Source organism: Polypterus senegalus, chromosome 18 (genome assembly GCF_016835505.1).
Source record: "Polypterus senegalus isolate Bchr_013 chromosome 18, ASM1683550v1, whole genome shotgun sequence".
Taxonomy (NCBI): Eukaryota; Metazoa; Chordata; class Cladistia; order Polypteriformes; family Polypteridae; genus Polypterus; species Polypterus senegalus.
This window is the reverse complement of record NC_053171.1, coordinates 41,170,341-41,190,758: the sequence shown is the minus strand read 5'-3', so window position 1 is coordinate 41,190,758 and position 20,418 is coordinate 41,170,341. Positions and strand designations below refer to the sequence as shown.

General features: G+C 33.6%; 1 protein-coding gene across 1 annotated transcript in view; it reads right to left on the bottom strand.

The window, feature by feature from the left end:
• The window catches only part of syndig1l (synapse differentiation inducing 1-like), a 134,605-nt gene that overhangs the window by 36,575 nt on the left and 77,612 nt on the right, over window positions 1-20,418 (bottom strand). The window lies entirely within an intron of this gene.

The following is a 20,418-nucleotide window of genomic DNA, read 5'->3' as shown; positions in this document are numbered from 1 at the left end:
TATAGATTTCAGTAAAAAAAACTGTTTAGGTTGTGCTCACATTTATAATTATTTATTTTTTAAACACCCATGGCTATGTGTTATCTTTGTTTTCAAAGAACTATTTGTTTCTCAAATGATAATGAAAATTAAAATTCTTTCTGGCCAAGTTCCCTTCTTCGTGATACCACACTTATGATCACGCTCATAATATATTGTGTAAATAATATGCTTGGTAAAGCAGAATATAGTTTTCATTAAGTTGGTTCAAAAACCACATCTGTGACATAATACATATGCTCTAACATATTGAAAGCAATGGATAAGTAAACACATAAAATCAGAGTAAGTGAGGCCTTTTACTCTTAACTTAGGAAAGTTTTTCCTTGCTTTGTTATTGAGAAATCATAAGCGATTAGAGGTAGGTGGCAGAAAAAAAGATTGCAAATAGTCCATTTCATGGCAAAAGCACCAGTGGAACAGGACAGAAAATTGTGGGGGCCACAGATACTCTGTAATCTCATTTTGACACAGTACGCTTCATGAAGTGATAGTAACTCTGTGTTCTCCTCTATATTTGGATGCCAAAATTCACCATTATTAATCATAGTAATGACTGTGTCTTAATGGTGATATTTATTAAATATATTGCTGACCATATCTTTCATGGTGGTAATAGTGTCAATTATGCCCAGCAGTTAGAAATTTATTGTATTCTAATTAGAAAAAATACTCATTATGTAGCCCAAAGCTGAAAGCCAAGCAGCATTATGCAAACGTTGCCAGCGAATTGGCAGGGAAAAGATGTAAATCAATTGTTTTTCATCACAGCTACTAGAATGCTTATTTTATTTTGAGTGACAGAATTTAAGTAATCTAAATGCTACTCAAATGGGTATAAAGTGTATCTTTAGAAACAGAGAAGCAAAGCCCTCTAAGGAGAACACATGGAGATTGAAGTTAGATACACAAACTAGCCTTTCTACAGTAGATTCTTTTGTACAATTCTGTTATTTTATTCCACGTTAACCAGTCCTGGAAATCTCTGCAGCTAGGTTTTTCTAGGACACGAGGTATCTTTGTTTTTACATACATAACTTTTCCAATGGTACACTGAAAGATTCAAAGTACACACACACACATAAACAAACACACACTCCAAGTGCTCCACTCAACACTCACTTTCTTTCTTTCTATTCACTAGATGCTATGTACAAGATGATGGCAATGAACACAAAGCAGCAAACAATCCACAAAGTGCCCAATCACATCAACAAGTAATGTTACAAGTTCAAAAAAATCAGCCAAAAGAGGAAAACAAATTATCACCACTGCACTGAAGGCAATTCACTAAGTAGTCATTAAAAACCTAGACACAAATATGCAGTGACTTACACTAGCACAGGCTCACAATCAGAATTGGATGTCTGAATTCACCATTCAAATCTGTACCACAAAAGTAAACAAAACATCCTGAATAAAACACTTAAAAATGAATATGTTCAGAATCAAGACAAACCCAGAATCAATGAAGCACTCATGCCCTATGAGTTAATAAAGCTACCCACTGTTTTGCAGTGTTGCCCATGCCCTTTACAAATCCAAAGGCTTGCACTATCATATTTAATTTATTTATCATGTCTGAGTTGTGGAAACGTTTAGAGTGTTAATCATAAAAGGACAGCACAATCAGAGTTTATGAAATGATGATATATTCAACATCACTACTCCTTTGATAGTGCTGCATTTTCCTTGGACAAACTGAAACAAAGATTATAAAAGAAGTAAAACATAAGAACAATGAGATTCTCTGAAATTATGTTAAAAATTGTTTATTGTAACTGTAGTTTTAACTAGAGATGTAAGCCAACATCTGCATTTAAAAATATCTGAAAGTAAATAAAGAGTTGAACATTGCTCTTTCAACTATTTTTTTTATTTAACAACATACAGTACATATAATCACAGACCCTTTAATATGGGTAAAAATTATAATTATCATGAATATATACCAGTTACCATGTAAACTTGTATATATTCAATGTATACAATGCACAAAAGATAAAAATGTGTAAAAATTAGTAAACCACTTTAAGGAACACTTGCTTATAAAACTATTGGCATTTTAAAAGGTTTATCATGGTACATATAGACACAAAAAAGAGCACTAGCCCAATTACAAAGTGACTCTTTGATATGATGCAATGGGATAGCTAAGGGTATTCCATCTGCTGCTATTAGTCATCCTAGGCATGTACAACTATTTACAAGTAAACATCCCTAAATTAAGGCTAAAGCTATGAGTCCACGTGGGTGTTTTTATAAAACAGACAAAAATATAGGTCTCCATTTCATAATTGAAGGAGTCAGGAAAACGTACATTTGTGAAGTAAGCTAAAATGAAGGATGCTGTGGGACATAGTCACACAGGCAAGTTTTACCTGGTTTTACCAGTTTGACAGAAGAAGCATGCTGCAATGGCCTTAACTGCTTATCAGAATGAGCAAGATTTCTTCAGTTTGAGGACAGCAGGGACTCAGGGGTCGCTAGCAGGAAATCCACAAGGATGGCCCTAAAACTTCAACAAAGGACATTCCTGACCCTGTAATTTATACCCTGGACATACCTGAAAGTAGATGATAGCCTAGGTTTAAGAGCCTCCACTGGCTAGACGGGAACTGAGCTGGGAACTGGGAGGTTTGCTGGTAGAAAGAGTTTGACAGTCAGAAGGAACAGATGGCAGAGGTGGTATTAAAAGGTTCAAGAACTGAAAAAAATCCTTCCTTTTTCTGCACCATCCTGCTCTTTGTTTTTATCCAAATTCTGTGGGAACTTTATATAATATACCATTTGTAGAATTACTTGTTGTCATAAATGCATTAGTAGTTGGTTCTGATATATTTGGTTTGTTTGGGTATTGTTTATTTCTTATTCCTTTGATTTTTTTTTATCATTCTTTATTTTTCAGTTGGTGCTACCATTTTATGGCTATAGACAAAGTGCATTATTAGCTAACATGTCGTGCACCTGTGTGGTGTATAACGTTGGATCTATTGCACTTTAAAAGAAGGCAGTGAAGTGTCCAAATATTAAAACTTACTTTTAGTAACAACTCACTTTTAATTAAGTAATGTTTTAGGGAATACATCTGGCTTAGAATCTCATCTTGTTTTTAAAGTGTGAACCCTGGTTCGAATTTTAGTTTTTAATAAAAGATGTCACATGAAAAAGACTTCCTCATTTTTATTGACTAAACATTTTCATATTCCACTAAAGAAAGAAAGTAGCTTATCTCTGCCATGCTCCAAATAAATCCAGTTCATCTGAACCTCTCCCTCTTACTACATCAATTGCAGCACTTATTAGTCTGGCATCCTTGGTGTTTTTTGGATTTGGGGAAGGCACATCTTCCCCTAACCATATTATATGGCTAATCACTTGCACCTAGCCAGACTAAGCAAAAGGATTCACAGGACAAGGTTGTGCAAGACATCATGGACCTTACACATTTGTCTGCTTCCTCTAGAGTTGTGAGGTAGTTAATCCAGAGGAAGATCTATACCTACCACTCTGTGTTCTGCCAACCCCATTTTACTGCCATTTAAAAGGATATCCGATAGGATGAAGAACATCATCCCTAATGACCAAAAGAGCAAGATTGCTGACCTTCGTGCCTTTAATAAATGTGGAGGTTCTTAATGCACCTAGCAGTTCAAGCAGCCTGCATTAAATAGGGGTTGTTCTTTTGGAACCAAGGCCCTTTTTCAGGTTCTGTGTTTATTTTTACAATGTATACCATTACTATAAAAATGTGAATTAACTAATGGTAAATGTCTTGGATGCTTCTTAGTAGAGTGTTAATTTCAAAGTTATAAACATTTTTACTATGTAAATCATTTCATAAATAAGACAATTAGAAAAGAAAGACAATGATAAAAATATCCACATTATCAATGCAACCTTACTGTTTAATAAATGAATGCATTATGTATTTCAGCACGACTTTCTGCCATGTATGTCTTACCAGCTTGTCAGTGGTATTTCAGACTTTGTAGGGATTATACAGTAGTTACAACATTGATAATATTTCTAGGCATCACTGAAAACACAAATTATTCAGATAATGGCTTATTGGAGACACACTCAATCTGTCTAATTGAAACTTTTGCATAATCCAAAAAGTGCTTACTTAGAATATGTTTTTCTGCTTAAGGTGCTTAAATGAGGAAAACATCTTAAATAAAGGTAAATAAGTAACAACTGAAAAGCACTACATAAATTAAATAAATAAAGAAAAGGTTTAGATTTATTTCTTTGGTTTTGCTTCAAAGCTGCATCCTTGTCATTTCAGATCTCCTCTTGAGATACTAATGTTATTGATCTAATTACTTTTGACCAATGTTCGACATTAACACTAACAAGCAGCAAAAAACTTGCAGATCGCACAGTGTCCAAATTCAAGAATATGTAGTGTGAAGGAATTCTCACAACCAACAAAATGACACAAAACTAATTAATATTTATTACCTCATACAGCAAAAAGGCATGGAGTGCTTATTTCAAAAGTTAAATTTAAATTAGTCTCATAATCATTTGAGGTGATGCTCTGTGTAATCATCTTTGTTCATACTGTTAAAATCCTTTGAGCAGAGAATTATAAGAATATCAAACATTCAGCCAGAAAGCAGAAGCATCTTAGCAACTCCTGATAAGAAGAAAGAGGCGTGGGTGTTTTTTGTCGTGCTGAGCACCCTGCAGCAGGGCTGATTTCCTGCTAATCTTTCACACTAGGTAGTTTACGTTTTCTCTTGTGTTGAAAGGGCCAGAGTTGCTCAGTTTTCTCACTGCCATTGATCTTTGAATTAATAACTACTGTGCATGTGTGTAATTACAGATAGAACAAGCCACCACAATTAATGAACAGCATTTCTGACATTCTACAACCTAATCCCTAAAAAAATAACTGTTCTACAGCATGTGATAAATGCATCACAAGTCAAACTCCTATTTTATTATTACATTTAAATTTAAAACAGGAAGTCAGTAGCTGGAGATAACTTTTTTTTGGTATTATTAAATACTTAAACAATTTCAATTGACTAACATGCATATTTTCAGATGGACATCAAATCATTGTGATCTTGTTGCGATTACATTTTTAAAGCATACAGAAAACAGAAATGTCTAAGGATGAGAGTATATTACATAGTGTCTGTTAAGTATAAAAACAAAAAAAAAACAACAGGCCTTTCATGTATAATTTCAGTACTAGTACATGACTCCTCTTTGCAGACAATGCTTTTTACATTGATATTTGAAGGCAGAATCTCATCGGTTTCATATGTACTCATATGTCAGATACATTTCTCCTTTATATACTTTGCTTATCATTCTTTCCTAGGTATTGAGGATACATTTTCTAACTTTCCTTGATTTTTATTTGAAAAGTTGTACTACTTATAAAAATGAAATTCCATAGTATCATAATGCTAATCAGAACAATAATAATTAGCTAACTTAAAAATATACAAAATTGTCAATAATAAATTAGAATGTCATTGATTGACATGGATAAACTTAATATTACTAAGTAATTTAGCATTGTTGTTAACCTGGCTAGCACTGCTGCTACAGAAGTTCTATGCTCAAGGTTTGAGACCCAGACAAGATTGTGTGGAGTGTGCATGTTTGCCTCATACCTGCATTGAAATTTCTTTAGTTGTTCCTTCAACAAACATAAAGACTGAAGTTGTGCATGCCTTATGATGGCCTGGCAATCTTTAAAGGGTTGCTTTCTGCCTTGTGCCCAGTTTTGCTGAGCTAAGACATGTCTACTTGTAACCTTGAATTGCATTACATGGGATTGAAAATGTGTGTTTGTATGTGCAGTATATATGTAATTAAATTTACAGGTGGCTTTTACAGCATTTGATCAATTTTAATGAAAATACGCCATTCAGAAACAAAGATCATCCAATTGTATTCACCCGATTTTTTTCAAAATAACACCAACTAAAGTTTTGAATCTCCAAAAAATACTACTGTCTACCACACTGCTAGGTAATTTATTCTACTTGTGTACAGTTCTCTGTGTGAAGAAAAGCTTTCTAATGTTTTTGCAATAATTATCCTTTTAAAGTTTCCAACTAGGTGTCTGAGGACTTTTTCAAGAACTCACTTTAAAGTAATAGCTGGGATCTGCCTTATTAACTCCCCTTAAAACGTTCAGCACTTCTGTTATGTCATCTCTTAATTTCTGACTCCTTCAACTAAAAAAAGGTTCAACTCCTTCTACCTTTCCTTGTAGCTCATACTTTGTACTCCAGTAATCAGCTTTCTACTTGACTGATCCTGCACTGCTATATAATTTTTGTAATTTGGAGACCAAAACTGGACTAATATTCCAGATAAGACCTCACAAACATGACCTCCTTTGACGTTTACCCCACCTATCAGCTTATGTATCCAAACATCCAATTAGCCTTCTTACTTCTTTCTATCCACTGTCTGGATACAGGTAATGACAAGCCTACTATGACTCTCAGATTCTTCTCATAAGGTGTAATTTTACGAGTCAAACCTACTACTGTGCATTCAGATCTTTTTTAATTCCTACATGTAATGTGCCCCTTTGGATAACCTGCCTGAATTAAAAAAAAAAAAAAGAATTTGTATCAAGAATTGCCAATAGTAATGTTTTAAATGTTTCCAGAAGAACTGAAACATTCTTTAGTACTAGCCATCCTTCTACAGCTGCTTGTTTTAAAATATACAGATAAATATCCCTTAAACTGTTAGTTTTACTGAGACATTTCTCTTCTACACAAGGCTCTGCAATCTTCCACTCACAGGATGACTGAATTTGATAAGGGAAGGGGCCAATAATTGTACATATAATATGAACCTGAATATATTTGCTTAAAGTTTTGGTTAAGTCAGAGATGCCCCACCTTCACAGCACTGCTTTTGAATCTCTAAGTAACAAAGCACAATTATGAACAATTTTCTGTAGAAAATAACAGCAAAAGGTTCTCAAGCATACTAAAGAGACGATGTTCTGTAGTGGATCTCTTACAAAATCTCTAAACTTCAAAATGTATAATTGATAGTGGATGGATACTAAAAAAAATCATGGTTTTACATGAACTTAAGCTATAAGTACAGCATACCTCCATATAATGGTCTAAAATAGAAAGGTTTTCTTATACTGCACCATGCAAACTTACAAAATAAAGTGTTACAGTTATTCAAAACATCAAAGATGAATTAGGGCGCAATTTACTTTTTCTCCTTGAAAGAAACAAATACTGTACAACCTCTCCCACTGGTCCAGTACAGATAGATAAGACAGTATTTTACTTGAATCCTGAATGGATTTTTTTTAATTTATCATCAACAAAAAAACATAGTTAATTGAACATTTTTTTAAAGCTCCTATATTTTTTCAATAGATTTCTATTTGTATAATTACATTTATATAATTAATTAATCTTCTTTAAGATTACAGGTGATGCTGTATATAAATTTACTATCAATAAAAAAACAACCTCTCTTGAGACCAAGTGATAAGGATGATTATCTTGACTTTCAGCTCTCTTAAGCTAGGGCAGTTGGTTTCTTGTGAGTGCTGTCACGACTGCTGGGACACAAACAAAAGCTAACAGGGGACACAAAACATGCAATGCAGAGTTGTCAGAACTACACCTGTGACAGGGAGATCTGCTAAAAGGAAAATGAAGCTAAATGTCACGCATTAATTGAACAATTAAGAATTGAAGCACAAAAATATGTGGTAAGAATTACAAACAGTGCACAATCGTATAGTCAAAAAGTACAAAAGAATAATAGCAACTAGTGGACATGTAGCCAAAAGTCAGATGATATTTTTACTAGAAATGACCAGACACACTAATAATCTAACCACTGTGTAGTCAAGCTTTTATAGTCACTGAATATGGACTCTAAGCTCTAATGCTTATTTCCAATCCTTCACATGACTACACACCTGTGACAGCACATGTTGACTATGTGACAATTACCTCTCTGTGATGGCATAGCATAGCAGCAATCTTTGATTCCTAGAACAATATAAGGTCATCAGCCAACAAATAAAAAACTAAAAATAAATAATAAAACAGAAAAAAATAGCACAAAATGTGCTCAAATGGTAATCAGATACCAGTACTGCCAGCACTCGACGATATACAGCACCTTCCAATTGCGCTCTTACATGTACAGTACATCACACTAGCACTCATTTCCTCATTAACTGAAATATTTACTATTTGGCATATGAATGATATAAAAATACTTAACATGTGGAAAACAGTTTCATTCAAACAGATATATGAAAAAACAACATGCTAAAAAAACATTTTATTTATTACTTGTAATTTTTTCTTTTCTTCATTGACATTGTCAAAATTATTTCAATGAGAAAGAAATATCTTATTTTTTAAACAATGTTGGGAAGAAAACCTGTCTCCAGAAAATATTTTTTCCTCTATCTGTGTTAGAGCATGAAATAATATGATTTAAAACTGTACATCATACCTAATTCTTGAATTGTCGATTACTTAACATAAATCCTGTATTAGACCTAAGATGTAATCAAGCACTAGCCTGTTTATTTTTACTTTTCTTTCAAATGACTGAAGTGTCAGTAGATTTTCTTCCATTTAGTTTTAATTTAGGAGCCATCCCAGGTATAACAACTCTCATCATTGATCAATGTAATATACTGTAAATCTGTTTTGTTAAATTGGTAGTATATCATCTAATTTGGTTCTACTTGATTAACCCTGTAATGTCTAATATTTCACATTTGCTTAGATATGACTCTAACTGAAACAGGAAAAGGTTCCATATACTTAAAGGGCTCAATCTGACACTTTCAAAAACTAAGATCAATTTTCTTAGGCACATTTCATCTTTGTCCAGATCTTAAACTTTAAGAGTTTTTTTGTTCTACTCTTTGTCTCTTATCTACTTATCTATGTTCTGCTAGAGATACATAAAGGTAAGAGACAGACATGAAAAAGAGATGGAAGAGCCAATAATCACAGTCAAAGTAACTATCAGCACTCAATGCTAAAGTCAAATCTACCAAAAGAACTAAGCCCAATATGCAAACTATGAATCAAACCGAGTAAGGACACGCAAAGTTCATGACAATTTAGTCAATTACAGCACTAACACTATAAAAATGTTTGTGTTTGTTATCAAGGATCTTGAACTATCATGAAATGTGTGACACTGACCTTTACACTACTGCAAATGTCATGTAACGTCCCAACTTCCAGGTACTACATGCTAGAAATGCTACACATATATTAAAAAAATGGCAGCACCCATGATAAACTACAACAAGACATGAAATAATTCCAAGATTTGTAAAATAGTTTTAAATTTAAAAAAAATGGCAGGATTACATTCTTCATAGCTCAAACCCCATAATAGGAAGAATAAACTAAAAAAACTGCATGAACCAAAACCTGAAAAATTAAAATTCATGACAGTCTACTGGTTGAAACAGTGCAAGAATAATCAAAACTAATATTAAAACATATCATGAGAGATATAGCTATATATTATATAATCTTTTTTGAAGGATTAAAACTAATGCAATCAAAATAACAAATGAAATATCACATTAAAGTGTTTACTGAAAATTTCTGAAAGATTTCTGACACCTACAGGAATCATTCATTAAAAAGCCACCCAATTTTAGGAAAACTAAATAAATAACTAAAAAATAATGTCCAATTTGAGACTGAAATCTCAACGGGTCCCAGATATTCAGCAACTGCCATTTGTTAGCCATCATTTAGTCAACAGCAACATACTGTAATTGGACTAACAGGTTTAGAAATGTATTTATAAATCTATAAAGATGTCATTGCTTGTAAAAACCTAATAATGGATATTTACATTTTAAACAGCTTTTGTTCATTTATTTTCATATTATTGCAGCCTGTTTATGATCTGATAAGTTTCAGGTAAGAAAGGCAAACGTTTCAAGATAAAGTAGCTAATCATAGTACCAGTGAATGGTGACATGCTGCATGCTGATTAGTACACACAAGTAGGAACTGTGCTGTACTAAGTACACCATATAAAATGGATATTTTTTTCATTTAACATACATATTTAACATGCAAGTGAGACATTTTCCACACAAAATATATATATATTTGATATTCACACCAAACATTTGACAAATAAGGATGACATTCACCACACACATTTGGTATTTGCACTTTTGCACAGAAAAAAAACACAGATTTGAAAAGAGAGAACAGTTTTACATTTGACAACCTCTAAATCTACAATAAATGTCACAACAAAATAAAGAACACTATTTTATGAAAGGCACCCCACAGGCTTTAGAGCTTTAATTGCTCCCCCATATAGCAGACTGGGATTATGACATCACAGCAGAATTACAGCTGTTAAACTCTCTCAGTACTAATTTTATTCATGCGGTAAACAGTACAGTTTCCTAGGGAAAAGAATGCAGAGAAATATTCTGTCCATACTCTCTGGCATATTTTTTACATTTTTGTATACCTTAATGTTGCAGCTGCACACATTTTATCAGGAAGTAGATTATCAACAATCTCTTTGTGTTGGTTTCCTTCTGGAACCAGTCTAACAGTATAATAACATACATTATTTACCTAAAATGTTCTTACCAAGGGAAAATTAAACAACTCAGTCATCTAGGTAAATATACAGCTAAAGTCTGGCCAACATCTCCAAATAAATATTTTGCTTAATGTGCGTACATTTAAGCATTTTCTAACCTGTTCATCCAGTTTAGGTCCACAGAAAGCCAGTGACTTTATTGACAATTTTGGAGGCAAGGAAAACACAAACCCTGGGCAGGGCAAAATGAAAAATGAGAATATGTCAACTGACTATATAAAAATAATGACTGTAAAATACCAGTCTTATGAAGGGTACTCAAGTATTTAAGAATGACACAAAGATCCATTCAAGTAGATAAGCTGTACCACAAATTGTGCCTACACTGTCATGATTTGCGTAGCGAGTTTGATTACTCATGTGTCTATCCCCCACTTTAACCTTGAGCTTTTCCATTTCTAAAAAGCAGGTATCCAGCACCTGTCTAAGTACAAGCAGAGCATACCCTGGATATACACAGACACAACGGTTAAAATATTGAGACACCAGGCAAACTGACAGCAGGTAATTAGAATGTAAGAAGAAACTAGACTTCACAGAATAAATTCACTCTGTGTTTATATACATGTTTAATAAAGAGTACTCAGTTGATTATGTGTATGTAAATATTGCACAAATAGCCAGTGCTGATACCTTAATCAAGTAAACATTGGAATTAAACCAAAAAATTTCTATGCCAATGTCAGTGGTGAGACATGCAGTTTAAGATGCAATGAACAATTATTGTGTATAAATACCCTAAGGACTTGGACTCTGCTTTCTTCACTAGCCAACCTTTTTAGGTGGGCTCAGCTAACTACATCTTCCTTGACTTTGAATTAATTCAAATACAGAAAATACATATGATTATGAAAATATAAATCATTCATCAATCCATTCATCCACTTTCAAAATCTTTTAGTCTAGCAGAGAGATGGAGCCTATCATGGCAGCATGGGATGCAAGACAAAAAGCATCACTGGACTGAGGGTCAGGTTTATTGCACACTTGTCTTGATCAGTGTATTACGCCAAAACAAAACCTTTAAGAAGCCTGTCGCATAAACAAAGGAGACTTAATAAAATATTAATAAAAGATTTATTACTATTTACAAATCTTTTTGATAGCAGAAAAAGTGCAAAGCAGCTGCACAGATAGTTTGGAGAGCCTTTGACACAACTTCAAAAAATAGAATGAGCCAGTGACTTCAATCATGATACACAACTTTGAATTTTTCACCTTTAAAAGACCTACGTATTTTTTCTGACTTTTGACTACGATTTTGGCATTTACACATTGTTTTGACAAAATATATGATTGTGCATCTCTGACTGCATTCTTTCTTCTTTGATCTCACAGAGGAACGGTGGTACAGTGGCGCACAGCTCAGGTCACAACAATAATATCTCCAGTATAGTTGGCAGACATTTCCCTAATCCTCAGGGACACTTTAGAGATGATTGCACCATTATGATCCAGTCAAATATAGTTTAGTTAGTCCTTCCCCACTAACTTCAATGGATTTTGCCAAGTCCAGCGATATTCACGAACCCTTCTGTGATTTCTCAAACTGAAGATGAACCAGTTTACTCATCACTATTGCACATTAAGGCCAGACCCATATTCACTTATACAAGTCAATTTAAATTTTAAACTGCAATAATTTTGTTAAAAGTGATAAATATTTTAATTCAATTTGCACTTGTAAAGTATATTTTCATTCAAGTCCAGACTATGCTGCACAAGTAAAATTCAAAATTACTTTCATAGAATGAAAATTCATAGACCAATATTAATATAACTATATCTAATAACTTTCAATCTCAAAAAATATCTAGTAATAATTTTATAATGCTATCTCCAAGAAATTTGTATTCATTTTTAAATTGATCATTTTATTCCTAAAAACATATCAATTAATAGACATGTTTTATTCCAGATTCCAATCTCTGATTTAGGAATTCATTCTCAATTAATAACACATTTCGTTTCACAGTCAGCTTTACAGAATTGCACACACAAATAACATCAGCTATTACAAGTACCCAGCACTGAACAGCAGACTTGCAACTGGATTCCCTGGTAACTGTTTTTCTTGCTGTTGTTTTAAGCCCTCAATCATCATTTTGCCAGTATTAATGAAAAAAAAACAAGAATTGACAAAGTGAACTCAAAAACACATCTTTAGTCATCAAGCGTCTCACAACTGACTGTGACAGTGACTAAGAGCAGAGAATACTTTTGACAGCTTCTGTTTGTAAGGAGGAACAGGCACCCACTCAGGACCTCTACACAGATATTTCAACTGTCAGTTCATATTCGACAGGAATTATAACATTACATTACATTACCATGTATGTTATGTACTAAGGATCTGATTGCTGTTCTATCTTCACCCTCAGTTCCATCTTTTAGTCTGATTATAATCTGCTGTAAATATAAATCAGCTCACCTTGACTAGTCACTGCTTTCCATTTCATTCTCCCCTGTTACCCCCCATATCAGTGTTGTCAGTTTTTTGAAGTGATTTGTGACTCCTGCAAACAGCACCTGGGTTATTATTCAGAAAGGCTGCAATCAGAGGTGTAAGAGACTATCTTGGCATTTTGCCTTCTGCAGTTAACACTGACAGCAGTATCTCACTATAATGCCAAATCACTGCAGGACAATGAATACATAAATAAAGAACTGATTATTTCAGATAGCATTTATTTGTACACATGCAAGCATCTCTTTATTTTAGTAAAGCATTTTATTATATAGATGTAATTTTTGTCACTTTGAAAAGGTTGTTATATATAGCCTTATTATATAAGGTGTTTGTATGTTTAAATAAATATGTATCTCAAGAACTACTTCAGCAAATATGATACAAATAAATAGGCCCGATCCCATGACAAATGGAGCAAATGCAAAAATCCTGAATAAATTAAGCAATTCCGGAGAAAGCTATCATTGGACATAGGTCAAACTGTTTTTGAAGAAAATGGTGATAGGTATATTTTTTGCAAGTTAGTTAGCATTGTACACATGGGTCTCAGCATTCAAGGCAGATAGCTCAGAAATTGCTCATTATAAATGCGTGTATCTTTTCTAGGATGTAGTCATCCAGGAACTCTGCACAATGCCAAAAACACTACATTTTTCCAACAAAAAGTTTTGATTTTAAAATGTGAAAATCTATTTTGATTTTCTGTGGACACACACCAAGCTAAAATCAACTTTTCTCAATGCTTTGAACATCACAGAATCAGAATCTGTTCATTAAGTAGTCTTGTTTCTTGGTTTGCTGAATGCACCCAAGTGGTCACAATATGCAGACAGCTCTAATATTTCCTGATCTTAAGTCACATTGGGAAAAGGCAACTGTCAAATTAATAATTAGAATATAAAACATTTATTTTCTATTAAAAGACAAAAACATTTCTAGTAAACCTAATAGCTGTTGCACCTATATTTACTTTATTTATTTTTTGATATGAAATTAAATATACTGAGAACCTACTTTCATTTAACCACAATCAATCAAAGTAGAACTTTCACCAAAGTGTTGCATGCAGCACTTTTGTAAGAGATCATAACATTTAGTTATATGAAGAGGCAACTTCCTAATGTAGGTCTATGAATGAATGGGCTGTGCACTGGATTACTGCTCTGTCCATGTCTGGTTCTGTTTTGTTGCAGAGATAGGCTTCAGTACATTAACTTTTTTTCTTTTTTTTTTTTTTTACTATTGAACATTTGTGCAGCAGCTATGAAATATTGCTTTTCCTTGTAAAATCATCTTTATCTACTGTATTTGGTTCTCAAAAAAATAAATGAAAGCAAGCTCTGATGTATGGGGATGCTTCATGGTGGTGAAACAAGCTCTCTGCAGACTCTTTTCAGCAACATTCCTCAGGGTTCAATATTTAGCTAAATTCTTTTCACTATTTAGACTTTGCATTAGGTTGCCGGATTGAGCATCACTACCTCACCTTCCATTCCCATGCACACAATACCCAGCACTATGCAAAGTCTTTCCTGGCTGTATACCACATACACACAGGCATAGTGCCTGACTAAAATATATATGTATATTGACTTCTACCAAGCCAAAAATACTAGATTGTTTTCCAAGGAATTCTCAGCTCAGATAAAGATACTTCATTCCTTCTCACTAGATCTTGCCTTTTCCAAACTTCTATCACTCTGTGTTACCAGCCTGTGTGCTTTTCTGTGTAACATACTAAGTTTTAAAAGTTGCATATCTGTAGGTGTAAATACTTATTTCTCTTACCTAATAAATACTACTAGGATCTAACCTTTTGTGCCCTCTCTTTCTATCCTTATCTTAGGCACAGGTATCCCATCACATCTTCATAAACTCCAACTTAACTACTTCAGTTTGCTTTTTGATGATCTCCCTGCTCGAAGTATCAACCAGTTTTAACAAGTTCAAAAAGCTATAGCCAAATTTCTAACAAGGACAAAGCATAATGAACACATTACCTCTAACTGGCTCAGCTATACTGACTTACTCTATGACACTATATCTCATTATGTTCAAAACTCTCCATCTGTCTTATAAACATGTTAATTTGAACATGTCATGTTAATGGTTATCAATGCTTACTGTTCTGCCAAGAAAGAAAAGGTAGAGAAAAAAAGCAAATGAAATGAGAGCAGAATTGGCCAAAGGAAAAAGAAAAGAAAAACACTGCACCATAATCTTTTTAAAACTATCCAGAAACGTGCATGTTGGGCATCCTTTATTTTTAATGTGATGATGTCATGAATTGCCTTTCTTAGAACTACATGATAACAGCTGGGTGCTGTTGCTAATAACAAACTACTGAAAATGATGGCACCCCCAGTCTGAAATGATTTGACAAAATAGTGGCAAAAAGTAAACAAAATAACTTTAAAATTTAATAAAATTACCAAGATCAAACAAAAAAACAAAGAGAGATACAAAGATACAGTCATGGCCAAAATTATCGGCACCCCTCGAATTTTCCCAGAAAATTGTTGCAATTACAAATGTTTTGGTATACACATGTTTATTTCCTTTATGTGTATTGGAACAACACAAAAAAACCAGAGAAAAAAAGCCAAATCTGACATCATTTCACACAAAACTCAAAAAGCGGGCTGGACAAAATTATTGGCACCATCAACTTAATATTTGATTGCACGCCCTTTGGAAAAAATAACTGAAATCAAGCGCATCCTATAACCGCTATAACATCAACAAGCTTGTTACACCTTTCAACTGGAATTTCCAACCACTCTTCTTTTGTAAACTGCTCAAGGTCTCTCAGATTTTCTCTACAATGCAACAAATACATCAATGTAACACTTACCTTATATCCACCAGCAAGACAACTTTCCCTAGACTTGTTTTGAAACTCTTGGTGAATGTTCATTTAGGTTGTTGCTGTTACTCTCATGAACTCTCTAGCTAGTTCCACTTGTGAAGCTCCAATGTAATTAACAGCTCATCTTAATTTTTGTACAATTGAAAATCGATCATGCATTTAAAGTTTTTGTATTTGATGTTTTCATTTTTACGCTGTAATCTACACCACTTAAAATATACAAATATGTCAATCTAGTCATTTCCCAGAAAGGACCAATTGGGTGTGGAAGTTGATTCAACCATCTATCCATGTAGTAAATTTACTTAATCCAGGTTCAGATTTGCAAAACACAAAAGCAAAAACCAATCCCAATGCACTTTTATTAAAAGGCTATCTTTGGCATGCCAGCTCCACATTAAGTAAGTGTCCCCTTAGCAGTCACACAGATAAAATTCGGAAATATGCTCAAAAGCTTTAATTAAATATATTATTTGTCTTCAGGTCACTATTTTTTGCACAATGTATTTATTTTGGATGCATTTATCATTTATATTTTAAAATCAATAAAGACGACACTCCTGCTGCAGTCAGCGGCAAAGATATTATATGTTTGTCAACTACTGCAAATGTAGAGAAAAGCTCGATTTTAAATGCCATTTTCCATGTTAGCTGGTAGCTGATAAAGGTGATTATAGATTCTAATTATTATTATTATTTTGTTATTGAATTGTTTTGTTTAGACCTTTGGAAAAGGCACAGATAACAGTCACAGTTTTTAGAAGTAATAGGTCCAAGATCATAAAGTGTGTTAGGCACTCCACCCAAACACAGGATTTTAATTGGGTAATCCTAAAGAGGCAGAAGGGTTTTGTTTCCTTTGTTTATCTTCTGCTTTGCCAACCCTTTTGAAAATCAACTTCTTTATGTCTTATATTTTGCTAAAAAAGAAACCCTTTCTTTTTGTAAGTTTGACCTTTTTGGTGGTGATTGAAGACAGCATAAGACCGCTTGTTGTTGTCCCCTCCTTCCTCTCTTTTTTGTCTTTAAACATATGTGGAGGTAAAGTGGAGGCAAAGAGGTGAAGAATCAAGAAGGTCCAACTCTAGTAGTAGTTATGCTTGAAAGCTTAAAACCTAAAACCTTAAAAAACTATCATATTTTGGTTCATCCCCTGTTCTCATCCTAATGGTAAAATTGTTCTGGCCAGGCATTTTTGGACTACTTACCCTGGCTGTGGTTCGGTCCTGAAGAGCCACTGCTAAGTTTCCTGTGTAGCATAAACTGAACCTTTGCAGGTCCCCTATTTGAACATTTAAAATAACTTGTGAGACTGAAAGCATACAAAAAGGTATGCAGTTTGAAATGTTTATGCACCACAAAACCTAATCCCTTAAAGAGATACGTCACATACAGGGTGGCGTGGGAAAACAGGAAATTTTCAATTGACGTTCAATGCACGTATAAACACATTACAAAATACATTTAATGATGAAATTTATTGTACAGGATATGCAATTAATGATGGTAATCAATATTCATTCAATATTCATATGTTTTGAAGAAAACATAATGAAGGTGTTGTCCATTTCTCCATACACATTCTGACAGCCTGTTGTAGAAATTTTGCATTGCTCAACATAACATGTCAAGAAGAATGCCAGCGATTTCCTGTTCAATCCTCCTTGTTAGTTCAGCAATGGTTGCAGGATGTGTGCGGTACACTTGGCTTTTCAGACATCCCTACTGAAAAAAATCACATACAGTGAAATCACCGTTGTGTGAAATGATGCACCTTGCAAACAATCGTCAAATAGCTGCCATAAATTGATGGGCAGTATGCGATGTGGCTACACCTGGGCACTTCTTTTTTAAGACTGAACCTGTTTCTTTGAAATTAGACACCCATGAGCAAACAGGTCACGATCATGATGTCCTAACTGGTAATGACACAGCAGTCACACTATCACCATAAGGATAAATATGTATGTGTAATATGTGTATGAAAAAACAACAGCAATGTACTTCTCATAAATGATAAATAAAATTTGCAGACAGGATGGAATCTATACACCCGTTGTATGCAGAGTCATGCAGAGGTTACTAGCATGTACTATAACAAATGTAACACTTTTTAAAATGCTCTAACTGCAGGTCTACTAAGCTATATAACTTGTAAATCACTGAGCCAATCTGTAGTATGACGCCAGTATATTACTTGTACCTGAAATGTGAGTACTAGTGAAGCATTACTTTAACAATGCAGCATAAATCTTTAGCAACAAAGGATTATGACTTAATATATAGGATATTATCATGTACAACATTAACGTATCACCAAAGATCACTTTCAAAATGAGCTAAACAGGACATAATATTCCAAATTTTTCTCAGCATATAGAGAGACTCATTAGTGGTAATATGGATAGGTCAGTTCAGGGACAATGAATACCACAATGTCTTTCAAGAGAGGGAATCTTTAACATAAGAAATATGCTATTATAGGACTGAGCTGGCAGTGTCACATTCCTCTTATTATAGCACAATACATATTTCTGCCAGAGGGCAAATAAAGAAGTTTTCAGTTTCTTAAGAAAGCAACACCCACTAGCCTATCATTCCTATGGGCATGAAATATGCTTTGTTAAACACTCGTGCACTTGAGGTCTTGGAGAAAACCTCTTAAAAGATATGGCTCACATTTGCAATCTCTGCCAGCCCTTGACATATATTTTTAGGAGATAACAGTCACCATTTTATCATTAATTTCAAAGCACAGGAAGAAACCAATGTAATGGTCTGTTTCCCCTTTTAAATTCTTTGCTCAACTTGTGCTGCACTTAAAATAAGGGTTAACCATATTGCAATGATAACTGAATCAAGTGATTCAGGACCTACCAACTGTTAAACAAAGCACTGAATGCATAAGAAAGGGGGAAAGAAAAAAAAGCTAAACCACATATTTTTCAAGTTAAGCTAACAGCTAATCTGGAAGGTAGCAAGGAGTCAGCTACTCTTATAAAACACTCAAAAACTCCATAGGATTCAGGATGGTAAATAACTAAAGGCCAGTGGAATGGACAGATGAACATGGCGCTGAAAACTGGTGTGCTGAGAATCCAAAAAGCTGTGCAATTGTTAAGAAGTAATGTTTTCTTTAATTATTTGTTGTTGTAATAAATTAGGTGTTAGGTGTTGCTTGAACTTGTTCTGACATTTTTTTGAATATGTAGATTCTAAATACAGTGGATTCAAAAATTATTCAGACCACTTCTGAGTTAGTTGATTTTCTAACCTCCTATTTTCATTTACCACAATTGAATTGAGTGCCACCATTTTGAACACATGGTGTATTGAAAGTTACCATGTGGTTGTGATTGTTGTAGTCAGAGATGTCATTATACCTTCCGTTATAAATAGTGGTGGCTGGCGTGTTCTATATTCCTCAATGGATACCCTTATTGAAGAAAAATTTCAGCAGTATTCATTTTCAAAGAGATTAGTTTCAGGATATGTTTTCTTTATAAACACTCCTTTTGTCTTGTACCTCTGAAATTGTTATGCTCCCTTCATTAAGAGACTTATTTTGAGTGTTGTTGAGAGTGTTATTTTGATTTTCTGGATTTTGACTTTGCGTGTCCCTGAAAACGAGCTTTCCTTACCTTTTAATGATCATCTCCTAGTTATTTTTCTTGTGCTTAATCACTGATCTGCACCACCTTGCAAAAAAATATACTGTATATTTAAATACTTTAAATATTTAAAGATGTAGGTGTGTTGAATGCATTTCTGAAATTGGAATTTCTCTACTACAAATTGTTCCCAAAAAATATTGGATTCAGTGAAAAATGAAGTTTTGAAGAAAATTGTCAATTTTAAAAAATGAGTTATTTCATGCTCAAAGTATAATGGTAAAATAACGAAAAACAAAGCTTTTAATATTTTGTACAATTTAATATAGATAACAAAAGCAGCTTAACAAGAACAAAGGAACAGAAAAGGGTTATCTCAAAGATGAGAAGACAGTTAAGACACAACACTTTCAAGCTTTTGTTTTTCTTAGAATATCTGCAACCTTGGACGGAAACATGGCATTAGTAGTGACCTTTTATCCCATTAAAAAAGTAACATCATGTACTACGAATATCTGTTTTGTTTGTAAGACAACAGTTTAACATAAAGATGGCATCAAAAATGCACAAAATAATTTTAACAATCTTAAATGCAAACTGAAGGTGGAAACTAATGTTATAAACCCAAAATGAGCACACAAAACCTATAAAATATAAGAGGAATTGTAAACAAAATTAAATCATGAAGCATCAAGCTACAAACTGAATGATTTATGATTAAAACATACTGGCCTTTTAAAAATTTCAAGGATAAATCAAACTCCTACAGAGGGTATAGGCCT